Below are 17,942 nucleotides of genomic sequence, written 5' to 3'. Positions count from 1 at the left end.
ACCCTTCCAGTTGGACAATTCTGGATGCTTCAAGCGGTCCAGTTGTTCGCAGTAGATGGTAGAATTAGGCGTCTGGGCATATGAGAGCAGCTAAAGTAGATGATTCCCTTCCAATCCCACCAAACACTCAGCAAAACCTTCCTGGCCGTCAATCCCGGCTTGGCCACTGCTTGAGACGATTCACCAGCCTTTGACAAAGACCGTTTTCGCTTCATATTGTCGTATGTGATCCATTTTTCATCGCCAGTCACCATCCGCTTCAAAAATGGGTCGAGTTCGTTCCACTTCAGCAGAATATCGCAGGCGTTGACTCGGTCTAGAAGGTTTTTTTTTACGTCAAATCATGCGGCACCCAAACATCAAGTTTGTTTGTTTATCCAGCCTTCTGCAGATGGTTTAAACTGGTTTGGTGACTAACTCCCCTCTTCTGGGCGATATCACGAGATGCCACATGCCGGTCTAACTCGAAGTTTTCCATGATTTGATCGGTATTAGTCGTCACAGGTCTTCCGCCGGCTGGCTTATCTATGGTGTCGTTTTCACCCGCTTTGAATCATCGAAACTATTCTTCCGCAGTTCGAAGTGATAGAGTACCATCCCCTAAAACACCATTAATCTCACGGAACGTTTCTCTGGCGGATTTGCCTTTAACGAAGGAAATCTTTAAAATAGCGCGAATTTCGGCGTTAGTGAACTCCATGTTTACACGTCTATAATTTGATTTTATCTTCGCTGTTCTTAGACTACGGCAGTAGTATACTTTGTGTTATCAACATTCATCTATGCATATTTCATAAGATTTTAGTTTATGATCAATACAACACCAACAATAAAATAATATTATTAACACTACGAAATGATCTAATAGTTAATAAATATTATGTAAGGCACGAATGTATGTATAACTGCTAATAGCAGTTAGACAATGCTTTTATGCTAATCTAATGTTTAATGTTGCTAAGCACATTTTCCACTCCCCGGTCAGCATAAAAAATAAAATAAAAACAACCAAAGTCAATAAGGCAACACGCTAAAATGTGGTAATCGGAGAGAGTGCATTCAAGCCGCCACGTTCATTGAACCGCCTTAATAAAAATGTTACACAAAGAGATTATCAAACACGATGGAAGCAAGCAAAAATAACAAGAAAAAGTTCAACTCAATTGAGTATTCTAGGCCAATCGCCAATGTGTTGGCATTAACTGTAAATTGGTGCGCAATTGAAATGCTAATTTGAAATCTACGAGCTTTTTGTTCATGCTGTTTACGCCTTCTTTAATATCAGGTGATTAGCTGTTGCCTGCACTGTTGTTGTTATTGTATGCTCACGCATGCTGAAAGGTTCTCTGTTATCGCTGTCATTCAAGTGCCAACTTCGCAGGCGAATCAAAGCCACAGCGATAAAAGCATTTATTTTTAGCTCCCAACAAGCAAAACAACAACACTATGTGAGCATTTGTGTGTATTTGTTGGGTGTGACACTCTTGCCACAGTGGCAGCGACACACAGTTGTCAACTGAGCGCTCACGCTGCGAAAATGCGCTTTTGGTTGTTGTAGTTTTTGTGTGCGCGTGCATGCGGCCCACTCGCTGCTGCTTAGCAGGATGCACTTGCCACTTGTGGCATTATCATCTGCCACTTAGGTTTGCAGCATACAAGAAGCGCCAAATGGTTTTTCGAAATGTTAAGCGCTTAGCTGATTAGCAGTGTCGCCTTGATGGCCAGAAGAATGTTATTGTTGCTGTTTTTTTTTGTTGTTGCTAAATGTCATTTGATTGTTTTGCATTTCGTGGGATTAACTTGTATATCTATAAATAAAGTGATATTTTTATAAATAAAGGCGAAAACAGGTTTGAGAGCGCAGCGCACAGTGTGTTATTTTGATAATATTTAAGTGAAATTTAATTGAATTTATTTTCAAACAGGAAGCCTGAAAATAACTATAAAAGCAAATAAAAAAGTAAATAAATTAACAAAATCAAACAAAAAAAAATGATTGTAATTATAATTAAAAATAATAAACATCAAAAATGTTTAAATTAATTAAAAAGAAAAGTGTTCAAGCCGAAGCAACAAAGTATCTATAAAAAAAATTAAATAAATTAATAATATCAAAACTAATTAAAACTGAAAAATTAAAAAAAAATAATTAAAATTGAAAAACTAATTTTTTTTAATATCAAACAAATTAATATTTCATATTCAATTATTTTTGGCTTAATTAATTTTTCAACATTAATTATTTTTTTTTTTTAATTTTTCAATTTTAATCATTATTTTTTAATTTAAAATAAATTCTAATTGAAATTTACTAAAAAAGTAGATAAAAGTAAAAAAAAATACAACAAAAAATTAATAAAAAATAAAAATTAAAGAAAAAATTTAAAAAATTAATACTAATTAATTAATAACAAGTAAGTACTCTTAAATTAATATTTAATATATGTAAAAGTAAAAATAAAAACAAAAATTCAAGAGAAAAATTTTATAATAAATAATTTTAAATTAATTTAATTTTTCTAATTTTTTTTTTTAATTTTTTATTTCATATTTCACGTTTGATAAGAAATTAATTAATTTATTTAATATATTATAAAAAAGTTTAAAAATTAATTAGAAAAAACTAAATTACTTAAATTGTAAAAACCCTTAAAAAAGACTATGTACATATATAATAAATAAAAATTAAAACAAAATATCAAAAGAAAAAATTAATATAATAAAATTCAAAAAAATTAAAAAAAAATTTGCTAATATTAAATAAAAAAAATTAAAAAAAAAATTAATTTAAACAAGAAAAAACGTTAACTTCGGCTGCACCGAAGCTAATATACCCTTCACAGGTACATATCTTTTAGTAACTATGTGTTCAGTTTACATCGGGGATTACATTGCTGCCTTAGAAAATAATCTATACCAAATTTTGTGAATATATCTTGTCAAATGCAAAAGTTTTCCAAACAAGAACTTGATTCCGATAGTTCAGTTTGTATGGCAACTATATGTTATAGTGGTCCGATATCGGCAGTTCCGACAAATGAGCAGCTTTTTGAAGAGAAAATGATATGTTAAAAACTGAGGGACTAGTTCGTATATATACAGACAGACGGACAGACAGACGGACAGACAGACGGACAGACAGACGGAGATGGATAAATCGACTCAGCTCAATACACTGATCATTTATATATACACTCTATAGTGTCTCCGACGCTTCCTTCTGGGTGTTACGAACTTCGTGACAAACTTAATATACCCTGTTCAGGGTATAAAAATCGATTGTAACTGTACAAGATTTAACAAAAGCGCTTAAAAAATCCTGCACGCTTAGTGTGATTAACCCCGTTTTTAACACAAACCTTCATCCGCTCTTGACAACCAAGCTTTCGCCTTTAATTCGCCACATCTTCCGGCTTTCTACATTCTTACTAATTCTTAAATACCCAAATACACACACGTAGCACTTTTACATTCGCACTAAATGCAAAACCATGCAACACGACATATGTCCCTCTCGGTGTAAATGAATGCTAATTCAATTCTAATTAAACCAGTTTATCTGTATGCTTGTGTCATTGCAGTAGCGGAGCCCAGCAGTAAAAACTTTCTCCACGCGATTCTTCACACGTTACGCATTTAAGAACTGACAGCAGCAAAGTTGCGAGACTGCAAAAATAATAAAAATACTCGACGGGAAAGTAAAAAATTGACAGTGAACTCGCAAGTGTGACAAGTACGCAGTCAGCTGAGGATTACAGGTGTTGGCGCGGAAGTGAGAATTTGTTTTGTTCGAAAGTTAACAAAGGTAAGTCAAGTTAATGGCATTTTGCATTTAACTATGGAAAATGTGACTTTGTTCTGCATATGAATGAAAGATACACATGGAAGTCAAATGGGAGAATGGAATTTGGAAAACGACTTAAATGAATGCTTGGAACGAGTGCTAGGCACAGAAGTAATCTTACTAGATTTATAATGGAAAAGAGATGATATAGACTGATTCGACAATTTTAGGTAAACACCACTCACTGTTGTTAAGATAATCCGCGTATTATCTGGTGGAAATTATTTAAAGTGAATTTGAACAAATTTTGTGTCTCATTAAGAACGAAAAAATTAATTTACTGATTTAGTGAATTGAGTACAATTAAAACAAATTGAGTCAGTTTTAACTGCTTTCTTGACTGTAGAAAAATATAAGTTGATTTTGATAATTTAATGTAATTTAACTAAATTGAGTCGATTTGAATTAATTGTATGACTATAAAAAATAAATAAGTTGATTTAGTTAATTGAGTACAATTATAATTAATTGAGTCAGTTTGAACTAATTTAATGACACTGAGGATATTTCTAATATCTGAGGACAGTATTAATCCAATAATTTCATACAAATAGTATTTTGGAGTTAATTTTTCATTCAAGCAAATTTTTCATTCAAGTTACAGTTACTTTATAACAATTCAATTCCCTTTTTTATACCAGCATTTAATTGAGTTAATTAGCAAATAATTGAGTATAAAAGAGGCAATTGATAATTGACTAAGTATAGCCGAGTTTGAGAAGCTTTTAAAAATTAATGACACTCAATTGAGTACAGTTGAGTTGTAATTAGAAGAATATGGCCCTAATTAATCAATTTACATAAAAGTAGTATTAAGAAATTCATTGAACAAATTACAACGGCCTAAACGAACTGAAATATATAGGCGTTAACAAAATTCATTTCACTAAAAAGCTTTGGCGTGGTAAGCTATTGTATGGGGAACGATATACAGAACAAACAGAATGTTAAAAAATCAAATAAAAATTTCTTTAAATAATCAAAAACGCGACCACCAGCAAACAAAATTATAACTACACAGCGAATAAACGATTAAGCTCACATTTCTAGTTCAAAAAACCAACTAAAGACCAATATCACAGGCCTTCCCATAAAATAATTATCGTATCTCTTAAACTTGGCTTGGCAAGAAAATTGATTTAAATTACAATAGTGCCGTTAACTCAATAAATATTGTTGCTTTTCAACACAAACACTCGCTTACATAAGTCCCTGCTCTTTCACCACTCAATTCGACAATAAAAGTGCTTCTAAATTGATTTGTATGCCTTCCAAAAAACACAAATCGACAATAAGCCACATAAATTTGTATACAAGGTGAGCTCAGCACAGAACCAGAATTTGGCGCAATCAAGTCAAGTACCATTTGTTATGCTTAGCGGTGCATGTTACACACAGGCGGGTCATTATAAAACTCAATCATGACTGCAATAATGTGTGAAATACCCGAATGCTTGGCATACGAGATACGAATTTCGAACGCAAAGCGAAGCTGAAATATTTCTTCCAAGCACTTAACAAATGAATGTGAGATTTTCATTAACAGTTTGACTGAAAAAGTTACACATTTCGAAACAAAAAAGTGCACAAACACACACGCACTCAGGCAGGCAGCTATGTGTGAATTATGCATGGCAATAATGTTGTTGGCTCCACACCCAATTCTCGCGCACCGACTCAGCCTCAGCTTGTGTATAAGCAAGCATGCGTGTTCGCGTGTATTTGTTGCTGGGTATATCCGGTATGTTGCGAGTGGCCGCGCATAGCTGTTAAATATTTCGTGTGTCCGAGAACGTTTTCACATTCATTGATTAGTGTTGTTAGAGCGGTATGCGGTCGAACGTGCAACGTGTGTGTCTCATCAACAATCAAGTGATGCAACAAAAACGATTTATTACCAATTTGTTGTTGTATTTTGATTGTTTTCTTATTGTTGTGCGTTTATATACCACTCAAGTGTTTTGTTGTATTTGCGCGCTTCAGTGGTTCGCTGCCATTATTACTATTTAATAGTGCGTACGTGAGACAAAAGACTTAAGCGACGAACTCGTTGCAGTCCATATGCAAAGTGGTGGTTGAGGAACACGCTTTTCTTCTACAACCATGCTTGGTTATTTGTTGTTGTGCAATGACAAGTGCGTGCGTGAACTTGCCGCAACCGCTGGCAAGGTGCATAATTATTACGTGAATGAGAATGAATTCAATCCACGGAATTGTTGTTGGTGGCAATATTCATTTACGTACTGCTGCAAGACGTGCGGGCGATACGCTGACGAGCATATCATCAAATCAACATTAATGAGTGTTAATTAGAGTTCATTATATGCCAATAAAATATGTGTTTATGGGAGCGTATATAGTGGCAGACAGTCGTGGGCAGTGATGAAGTGAACGAAACTGTGCGGAAGGTAAGGGAAAGACTCAGTATAGTTACACTTTAAGTATGGAAAACATAAAATAGCAGGGGTGACGATATGGCATAGCGGTATAATAAGGAAATTTTAGACAATTATGTTACGATATAAAAATATAATAATATCTTTCTGAGCAAAAATGTTGAGAAATCATTAAAATTTGAAGGTGGGTCTTGCAGCATGTCTGATAAGCAAAAAAGCAAAAAACAATTTATTTTGGTTATTAGTTGACACTCAAGTTAAGAAAGAACAAAAGAAATATTAAAAAAAAATTAGTAAAAAAGTAAAAAAAAATAATTAATATTTATTTGTTAATAATATTGGTTGTATTATGCTATTTTCTCCACTGTAATATATTTTTTAAAGTCCATATATGGATATTTTTTAAAATGCAAGAAATTCTATTTCGAACGGTAGGTAGTTGACACTCAAGTTAAGAAAAAGTAAAAAAAAAAATATTTGGAAAAATTAATCAAAAAATTAAAAAAAAAAAATTATTAAAAAAAAATTAAAAAAGATAACAAAAAAATTTAAAAAAAAATAAAATTTAAATTTAAAAACAAAAATTTTATTTTTTTTTGAATTTGTAGTACTATGCTATTATTTTAGCCCTCTTTATAGGTATTTTTTATGCCAATTTAAAAAATGTAAAAAAAATATTAGGAAAAATTTGTCAAAAAATTAAAAAAAAAAAATAATACTTTTTTTTAAGTTTTTGTATTCTGCTATTTTATATCTCCAACTCACTTTTATATATTTTTTAAGCCAATTTATTCAAATTTTTAACATAAATTTAAAGATAAATAATGACTCAGGCGAATTTTAATAATTTTAATAAATAAATAATTTATTTTTTTTATCTAAAATTTAAGCAAAAAAAATTCAAATATTTATACTCATTAATATTTTTTTCAAAAATTCATAGCCGCATTTTTCAATTACTAAAAATTGCCAACACCCATCAGACCACATTCATACACTCCCATTGTATCTCCACCTACTTAACAGCATTGATCTAATTTTTTTGATCAATAAAGCGTACATACAAACACCAAATGTACATACATATATCTAACATTGACTTAAAATGTTTAAAATGTTTACAAATCCACAAAAAAAACGAAAAAAAAATAGTTCAGCATAGGCAAATGCGCAAGAAAGTAGCAAATTTTGTAAAAAAAAATTCGCTTCGCAACATGCAAACACATACATATGTATATAAGAGTGATTATATACACCGTTACACACCTACATAGCTCATGGTAAACAACTGCAACAAGTCAAAACAACTTTGGCGCTTAAGTTCACAACCGACAGCTAACTCGTTTACTGTCGCTACAACCGTTAGTCCCATGCCTATTTACGCTTTCATGTCGCAATATAAACGCACAAGTGAATTTCGCGGCTGTTGGGGCGTATGTGGTCCGGTTCGAGGACATGCGCCAGTATACTTCAGTTTCGCATTAGTGCTAATGCTAAAGCAGACATTTGAGCGCGCTCAGACATATTTTATATATTGGATGCTTGTTTACAGTAAAGTAGAAAATATTTATATATTTACATTTGTAAAGAAAAAATATGATAACATAAAATTGTTGTTTTTTTTTTTTGTTTTTGTGCAGCCACTTTTCTTGCTTGTTTGAGCAGCGCTTGTTAACATGTCTCGGTTTCGAGCAAGTTTGTTTACATTTACGTAGCTTTGTTGGTGAAAAAAATTGAAAAAACAATTTTTTGTAATATTTGCTTGTGAAAAAGACATTTACATAGGAATTTGTGTATAAACAGCAAATTTTGTTGAAGACAAAACTGAATACAGAAATCAAAAAGAACATTTTTTTGATGTTTGAGATTTAGAAACGAGTTTATTTGAACCTTTGAACCTTGCTTATTTAAAGAGGAGTTCATTCAAAATAACCTGACAAAACATTGATTTTCCATACTTTGAATTAAAATAACTCGGCTAATGAGAGAAGAAAAGGCACTATAGAATCTTGGAAGCTTGGTCAGCGCTGGGTCACCATCGGTACATGCGCTGTCGCAAGAGCCTTTAAGCAAAATCGATCACAGTAAGGCTGGGAGTCCTAACAGAGGCTATCTGCAGAAGCTGTATGAAAGAAGATGAGGTGGAAGCAACTTAACACACGATAAAAGTTGGTATTTTATAAGCAACTGCAATTGAGTATGTTCGAAGAGTAATTAACAGTAAAAAAAAACAGAAAATTTTGCTTCAATGTAGGCCTCTAAGATCATATCACAAGCCATACCAGTAACTAACAGTGAGGCTGCAGTTAATTTAAGGGAAAGTTTCAAGTTTAATTTCGATTAAAATAAGCTTGAGTTCTACTGATAAGAAATGCAATTACAAAGCATCAGCTCGGCAGCGTGTGCGGTGTCTTCTTCTACAGTTTTCAAAAAACCTTTAGCCGACAATTAAGTTTCCAAGAAGAAGCAATAAACATAACAGATATGTAGCTTGCAGCAGTTCACAAAAGCTTGTCTTGTCCCTTACTTAAAAAGATAGCAACAAAGTGAAGCCGAAAAATTCTCTCAACAAGAATTATCGGCACATTCCAATCCCGAAAATAACAGCAACGAATATGTATGTGGAAAATAAATCAGCGGCAGAAATCAAGCAAATACACACATACACTCATATTAATATACAGCGAACAACATGCTTGACATGAAATGTTGTCAATGTGTGTGTGTGTGTGTGCTTGAATATTTTTTATGGGCGCCTAAAGCAACAAGCTGTTCCAACTACATGCGAAAAACAATAACAACAAAAAAGACAACAACAACAAGCGGAATAACATTTGCTGCAATTTAGTGGAAATAAAATTAAATAATGAAAAATAAGGAACAAGAAAACGCCGAAGAAGAAGAAGAAGAGGAAGAGAAAAAAAATATTACAATCAAAGGCCAAACCGGCCCGGCAACAAGAACAGTTATGTTGAGTATGTTACAGTGCGATCGACGACAGTCACTGCAATTACAACAACATGCAAACAAGCAGGCAGCATCACAACAACACATGCACAGAAAGAAACTAAAATGAACCAAAACGAGTGTGTGCATGTAGGGATGTGCGGACGAAGGGAGGGGGACAGCAAGTGGTTATAATCAACGACGGCAGCTTTTCAAGTGGGAGACCGCAACAGCAACAACAAGCAAAACTATATATGGCAACAACCAGTGCGATTTGTTACGCCAGGAACATCTTCAATGGCAATGGCAGCAACAACAACAACAACCACAATCGCAGCTAATGTCAGCCAACCAGCTTGGCAACTTACACAGCTGCGGCAGCGAGCGTGCAGCATGCCACCACAAGCCTGTTAGGCCTAACAAGCAGGTAGAAGCAGGCAGTAGAGGAGACAGCTGGCGGCGGACGGACGCACACCGCAGCGAAACCAGTTAGAGTCAAAGTGTAAACAGGTGGCACAACAACAAAAACATAGCTGGCAGGAGGATGAGCAGCCGCAACCAGAAATACAAACCACTTCAGCCGACGACGAACGCACAACCTCAATGGCCATGCCGCAACAGCGATTTACGCATATGCGTGCTGCGGCACGCACATAATGTGCAACGTGGCGTGCAACACTGCTTTTGCAACTTGATTTTGCACAAATGCATCCATGCCACCAACATGTGCAAGCGCGCAGTTGCAAGTGCCACACCGACAAACTGGCTGCTGCTTGAGTGCTGCTGCTGTTGCGGCAACTTGTGGTCATTGCCACATGAGTGATGCGACAGGTAAGCGAGTATACCAGTAGCAGAGGCTTACCACAGCATGCAGCATAACAAAGGCAAAGCGCAACGCCAGGAGATGAGCAAAATAAGGAGCGCAAAGGCGACTGCGGTCATCGGAATTGTTGCACGAAAGCGAGCTGCAGCTACTGATGGTGTTTGTGTTGTTGCTGGTGGTATTTTTGTTGTTGGTCCGGCTGATATTTTTGTTGTTGTTGTTTATAATGCTTTTGTGGTTGTTGCTGCCGTTTAAGCTTTTACTGTTGTTGTTGTTGATTCTTTTGTTGTTGTTATTTCTGTTGCTGTTGTTGTTGCTACTGCAGGAGTATTGCTAGTCTGTTGCCTTTGTTTGTTTGTTGTTGTTATTGTTGCTGCTACTAGAAGCTGTTTGTTAAGCGCTTCTTCGTGTTTCTATAGTTGTTGTTGTTGGCGTAGAAAAGTGGCACAATGAATTGGGTTGGTGGCACACTAACCACCAGCACCATCACCACCAACAGCAGCAGGAGCAGCAACTGAAGCGGCAGCAAACAAAAACAAGAATTTGTAATAAAAGCAGGCAAGACGCACACACACATACATACATACATAATCATAACAGCACCACAAAACATGCCACGGCACTAAATGACGCCACAAATTGGGTGACTTTTCTATAACTACACGCCACACACGCACACATATGCACATGTTAGCACTTGCTTCGGCAGAATAGTGTCAGCAACAGGATACAATATTATTGGTGTTTGTTATTGTGCAACATCTTGACATGCGGGAGAAATCTGCGCGCTGGAAATGGGGTTGAAGAACCTCAAACAATAAAGTGTACTCTACAACGCACACACACATACATAATATGTACATATATATATATATGTATTTGTAGCTGCATTGTTGACCGCAACGGCACACTGCAGTACACCGACATTCCTTGCCGCTGAACGTGAGCAATCAGCCTGGCTTGGCAATCGCGGCGAAATCTGAGTCACATCTTCCAAATAGTTGGCCCTCTGGGGCAGCGCGGTGGTGGAGGGGGCGTCGTGTGGTGTTGCAGTCAAAAGATAGCATCTAGAAAAATTGATGACACTCCGGCGATTGTGTGTGGCTAGTGCTAATGACGCGAGCGCCTGCACGGAGCTGCGCTAACTACGCTGAGACAAAAAGTCATTGTTGTCTTCCAACAATAAACATTTGTAATCTATGAAAATATGAAAACATGACTTAGCCTACTTGTGATTTTCTTTTCATGTTATTTGAAGGTATTTGGGTCATATTTGTAGTTAGAGCTGCATTCTGGACCTACATTTAAGTACTTAAGTTGTTAATATGACAAGCGATAATTTAAGCTTCAAACCATTATAGTTGTTGTATTGCTAAGCTACTAGTCAAATAACGTGTTTATAGTATCTTATTCCTTATATTTCAACACAAAGTACAAAAAGGTTCAAAGAAAGATTAACCAATCAAATCAAAGCCGCACTGTCTAACCAACAGTTTAACTAAACATGACCCTTAAAACTAAAGACAATAAAGCCTAAACTCAGAAAAAGTAAAAAAAAAGTTGTTAAAATTTAATTGTTGTGCAATTTTGTCGCCAATATATTACCTGATCACATTTGACCCGGACTGACGAAAAAAAATTCTTTCTCATATTTTAGTACACACCTCTATGATTGCTTTAAAAATAGGTTCCCAATCCCATGCAAGAATGGCACTTGCGATAAACCTTGACTGTGACCGCCCTTGAGTACCCTCAGCGCATGACTTTTAATGGCTTCAATAGATTCTTGCCGCGTTCCCTAAAGCTTTTCAGTTACGAAAACAGAAAAAAGATCTATGAAAGAGAAAAAATCTGGCGAATACAGTAGCTGCACGATTACTCTCGTTTTATGTTCGCCCAAAAAGTCAACCATAAACATACTACAAGGTGTCGCCACATTATAATGCTGAAAAATACATGAATTCATGCATCACGAAGACTGCTCAAGTTGACCGTGAAGTATTCTTCATAGACCGTTCGACGCCCTGAAACGAATTCATGTTGAAACACAACACTGTAATCAAAGATAATAATAATATCTCCCTGATTTTTGACGGCCTTTGACGTTGTTTTTGTGCCATCGACTAATTTTTGGAGCGCCATTCACTAGTTTATTGAATAGTTTGGATGTCATATGCATAAATCAACGTTTCGCTAACAGTTATGATATGTTTGATGAATGTAGGAAACACAGCTATGTTGTCAGCATCTGTTTTTAACTTTACACGTCGCAGTTTTCGCAAAAGAAGCAGTTCTCTTGGTACAAGTGTACTATTTACACGCTTCATACCCAAAATATTAACCAAATATATTAAGTCAATTCATAAGAAATTTTGAAATGCTCTGATATCTTCTTGATATGAAGTTTTCGATGACTTCACGACCTTCACTGAAAGCGTTGTGATACTCAAATACGTGTATTGGTGAAACAATTTACTATCCAAAACATTTCTACAACATTTTTAACATTTCCGTAGTCTTTATTCTATGGAAACTTTTTGTTGAATTTTCTCCGAAGGTAAAAATCATCTGACAAACCTTCTTTTGCGTCGTAAAGAAATACTTGCTTAACAGACACCATTGAAATATGAAAGTCATACTTCACAAGAAAGTAGAAAAATTGTTTACCAATATAGGAAAAAGTTTGTTATTAATTCGCTGTGCGTGTGCAGTCTAAATGGACCAGTCCGGATGAAGTTTGATCAGAGTGTATATATTTTTTATATGTTTATATCTTGCCAACTCTTTCATGTATGCATTTTTCGCACCTGTCCTGGATTTTTGTAATTTTTTTTTTTAATTTTACGGTACTGCTGACCCCTTTTCTACTCGAAATTTTAATCAAAATGTTTTGTTTGATATTTTTTCGTCAAAAAAACTTATTTTTACCAAAAAAAACTTTCTCCTAACGAGTTCAGCCTTACTGTTTATACTTCCATAAACACCACTATGCATTGCCGATGATTAATACATCATCAGTATTGAATCAACAAAGCTAGAGTCACTGCAAAAGCAATATCAAATACAATAATGGGTGTCTTTATTTATGTAGGTCTCCACTTCAGCATTCCTCAAATAGTTTACCAAATTCTTCAAAACGCACTTTGCAAGCGTTGTGGGCGTTTACACGTTACAAGCTGACAGCTAAATTGCAGTTTCTCACACAAACGAAATACCTCATTATCACTTCCAACCGAATGAAATGTAAATTGAGTGCTTTCAGTGGAATATTTAACCTATTTAATGGATCTTCGAAAATATTTTAGCAAGAAATACCAAAATAAAAAGTGAAAAGGCAAAGAGAGAGAGAGAGAGAGAAAGAAGTTAAAATGTGAGTAAGCGTAGATGTAATATTGGTTAAAGAAACTAACCACAAAAAAATTAATGAAAAAAGGCACTGAATTGATTTTCGAGCCTAGTTTTCACAAAAATATATAATACTATTAATATACAGGGTGTCACTTGACGATTATTTAACACTTAAATGCTTGTAAAAACTGTAAACAATGCAATTAAAAGCATTCCACAGCATAAATATAAATCTAAGGTAGCTAGCAACATGATGCAGCAACATGTTGTCGAATAAGAAAACTACTTTCAACATACCTCAACACTGTAGCTATACCCACAACCGTTATTTAAGCAAAATTACAAGTTGTTAAATCAAACGTTAGCAACAATAACAACAACAACAACAACAACAACAGGTGCAACACATTGCACAATTTCTAGCAAAATATTGCGCAACTCTTTAACGAATAAACATATCAATCAATAAAACGAGTTCGAGTTCAAAGCGAATGCAGTGACGATAATCAATGAATTGCAGTTGCCAGCAGCCGCGGCAGCGACACAGAAATTAAAGCAACGGCACACCGTTCATGCTCAATGGCTTAACGTCAGCGCGATGGCCACGAAATTGACAAGCCGCCGGGCAGTGGAAGAATGTGAAAGCGGGGAGGGCAGGAAGTTGGGGCATAAATATAAGCCGCGAGCGAGCGAGTTGGTGTGATAGACTACCGCAATGTCAGCGTAAAATTTAATTATAGAAATTTCGTTAAACACAAAGCAACTTGCAGCACAAACACACACTCACAGATAAAAGTATATATGGATATGTATATGCGTATATGTGTGTGTGTGCTGCAATTCAGCAATTATAGGCAATTGCAACGTGCAATAGTAGCAGTGTTTAATGTTGTTATCACGGGCAGCGGTGAATGACACATACACACATACATACATATTAGATAACAGCTCACACAGCTTACACCTGCACATATATTATCAGACTTATTCATATATATTTTTTAATTGTGTATTGCTTAATTTGTTGCTTGCCTCATAAATCGAATTGGTGATTTAGTGCCGCAATAGCCACGTTCAGCAATTAGCGAAACAGCGATATTACAGTAAAAACTGCCTGAAGGATTATTTACGTTGTTTGTTGTTTTTGTATCTTTCGCTATTCATATCATTGCAGTTAATCAATTATAAACGATTGCATAATTGCTTATGCAAAAGCAAGCGGTATTTTTGCAGGTCTGCATCTGTGGAGACTTGAAATGTTGATTATGTACATATGTATATATATAATATATGATTTTTTCAACGACCTGAAAACCACCTTTGCTCTTTAAGCACCAATTTAGGCATTCAGTGTGGTTGGGGTAAAAATAAATGCTGCTCTCCAAATTTTGGTTAGATATTTCTGCGATTAATTTTCCCTTCCCTTCCCTTGAATAAATTTCCCTTCCTTTGTCAGATATAACCAACACATAACGGATATATAACCAATAGATAACCAATATGTAACCAATACATAACCAATATGTAACCAATATGTAACCTATATATAACCACTTTATAACCAAAATCATAGGATTGAGAATTATGGTAATAATACGATATTTTAAGCCACTTGAAGTGTTTGATTTTTTTTACCTTTCGTTTTCAATAGGTTTCCTAATATGAATTCCTTTCAATTTTTACCATTTTCAAAGACTTCTGCACTGGTCTAGTGGAATGTATCAATATTTTATATATCTACGTGGTCCTACCTTTATCTTTCGAGATTTGCTTCTGTGATAGACAAAATTTCTCTACTTTGTAGGCAAACCGAGACAAAAAAATGTAATACATCATTCTTTAATAAATTCGCTTCTTGGTAAAAAAAATTGCAAATCATCTGCAGTTTTGTAGAATTTAAAGAAAAAGCTGATTATAGTATGTATAATGGAAAAAATGTAAAGGGTATAATTTCGACAATGTTATTTCAATTAGATATAGTACAAAAGCGATAAACAAAATTCTCACAGCTGGACGCAAAGGTTAAATGAAAAAGCCTAAAAAGTAAGCTAAAGCCTTTGAGATAGGGCTGAGCTCACCAAATATGCCAATATAGTCTTAGGTAAACAAAGTCTGGAATCCTTAATGCCTATGGAATCTATTAAAATCAATAATAATATTTTATTAGATTATTTTTGATCAGAATGAAGACGTAGCTCTGTGCTTTTACATAATTTTATAGCAAAGCCTGACTTATGCTTGTAATATCGTTGAGAATGAGACAGCAGTACTGTTCTTAGAAATAGGCGAAGAGGCAAACAGTAAAGCCCATGCGACCCAAAAACTCTAGATGAAGATATTCAAACCCTATTTTCATATAATATCTAGCACATTATCTTCTTCCCTCAGGGCTAATTTTGGCCACTCATCACTGTTATACAAACTTCTAAGTACACGGCAGAGACTTCCATAACAAATTTACATTAAGTGGAGCGCGTTTTTAATGAAGTGGCAAGAGATACTGATTTAGAGCTATTTTGGAGTGGAGAGTGCTTAATAAGACAAGATATCTTTTTTTGATACTTTAAACTAAAATTTTCAATTTCAATGCAATACTTTAAATCGCAACAACAAATGATAGAAACATAATTTATTGGAAAAAATTTCCTAACCATAGCATGCTTCAAATTTTTTATATACATATTAATCTGAAAAAGTTGACCATAAGCTCATTACATGGTTAAAAGATATATAAAAATTATTTCTCAAACTATTTAAATATGTACTTAACGCCTCTTTGACGTGAATCCAATGTTTATGTGCATATATACAATAAATATTAATCTAATCACACATAAATTCATATCTCCATACTCGTATTTGGAGCAAATAATCAATAATTTAGTTCAATGCCCCAAAGACCTTGGCTACCAACATGTAGTAGACCCCGAAAGCCAGCGGCTGCGACGCGCTGTTCTCCCCAGCCTCTGCGGTGAGTAGCGCATTCAATTCATAACTGTTAAATCGCGGCAAATAAAAATGCTTTCCGCCCAATTTAGAGTGTTTTGCTTACTGCCGTGGCATATTTATTTATGCGTGCTCAGTAGGTCGCGCGCTTGGCCAAGCTGCCACACTTTTCGCGCGTGTATTTATAAGCTGGCATGTGTGGCAACAAGATAGCGTGACAGCTTATTTCCTCCTTCTTCGTGTTGCTTAGCACCTTCTGGCGCTGCATTTCAATTACCCCACTTCCACTTACATTTCCATTGCTGCTGTGACCTTCCGCCAAGCGCAGCGCCATCGAGCCGCTACCACTTCTGTGCGTTTTTGGGGCATAATTTGCTCTGAAATTTCAAGTATTTATTAGCAATTGATACGCTTGCACCAGAAAGAATTCGGCGTATACACTTATGCGCGTTTGTGTCTTGCCGCAAGTGTTGCACATTTGCAATTTGTTCGAGTTTCCTATTTTTCTCTCATTTCAAACACTATGCGAAATTGAAACCGAGTCAAGTGGCCAGCCAACAGGCGTGACAAGACACACATAAGCACAATAAAAAAGAGCAAGTGAGTCCCACCGGTACGGACAGGAAGGCCAGCAGACAGTTGGCAGTGGCTTTTTATAAGAGTCAGTAAATTTTTTACGGCTTGTGCCTCCGAGTTACTTAACCAGTTAGTTAGTCGGTTATTTAGTTGCTTAGTTAGTCAGTTAGCAGAGCGGAAATGAAGGAAATTCTGCTCAATTTCAGGCGTTTTGTTCATTTACAACAAACGTGGCTTTCTTCTAGTTTCCCTTCGCAGTACACGCAGCTGTTTGCCGCTGGCTGAGTGATTGAATGAGTTTTCAACTGCAGCGACACTTCGAATATTTCAAACGCTTGTTCATTAATTTATTTGCCACCTTTTTCAGTTAGACTTTACTTTATTGTATTGTTCTATTTACCGCATGGTTAGCTAAGGGGAAGCAATTTTTCGCTTTGTCATGGAAGTAGTATTCTTGAAAATTTTAAATTTATTTAAAAGCTGAATTTATTAAAAGTAATAATCGGTATCGATAATTAAATACATGGGCCAAAATTTATCGAAAATATGCCAAAAAAATCCGATAAATTACAAACCTATAGTTAGAATATCAAAATTATCCTTAATATCGATAATAGCGATATGTGATTCGGTATGATTTAAAGTATCGATATCAGGACTTTTAATATCGATAATATGAGTATCAAAGAAATACTTATGAAATCAATTATTAATATCATCGATAGTTTTAGACAATAGACAAACGTGTATATAAAATACTACCGGAGACTTGCAAATATATCGATAACACAGATATGTGGTTTAGAAATATATCGATAAGATTCATAGGTGGTTTAGAAATTCCGAAACACTAAAATAACATAATTCAAAAATATCGATATCAGGACTATTAATATCGATAATATGAGTATCAAAGAAATACTTATGAAACCAATTATTAATATCACTAGAAATACCGATAACAAGCAAGAAGTTCCGAATACTGAGGAAATCTTTCATAAATACCGTTAATAAAGATAGATTATTAAAAAATCTTGGCAAAATGAAACAACATAACTTAAAA

At 34.9% G+C, this 17,942-nt stretch overlaps 2 protein-coding genes across 6 annotated transcripts in view; one reads left to right on the top strand and one right to left on the bottom strand.

Moving 5' to 3' along the window:
* LOC105229917 (autophagy-related protein 16-1) overlaps positions 1-17,942 on the bottom strand; it is a 236,216-nt gene that overhangs the window by 84,051 nt on the left and 134,223 nt on the right. The gene's annotated exons all lie outside the window — the stretch shown is intronic.
* Positions 3,548-17,942, top strand: part of LOC105229838 (uncharacterized) — a 127,343-nt gene continuing 112,948 nt past the window's right edge. The window contains exon 1 of one of the 3 annotated variants that reach the window (XM_049447945.1): positions 3,548-3,805. The gene's annotated coding sequence lies outside the window, so the exon portion shown is untranslated. Of the gene's footprint in view, positions 3,806-5,967; positions 6,253-7,481; positions 7,792-17,942 lie in introns of those variants that run through there. The other 2 variants (XM_019991626.3, XM_049447946.1) reach the window with 2 other exon arrangements.

The sequence above is a fragment of the Bactrocera dorsalis genome, chromosome 2 (assembly GCF_023373825.1).
Source record: "Bactrocera dorsalis isolate Fly_Bdor chromosome 2, ASM2337382v1, whole genome shotgun sequence".
NCBI classification, from domain to species: domain Eukaryota; kingdom Metazoa; phylum Arthropoda; class Insecta; order Diptera; family Tephritidae; genus Bactrocera; species Bactrocera dorsalis.
Note: the sequence above shows the minus strand (reverse complement) of the source record. Positions and strands in the feature narration are given on the sequence as shown.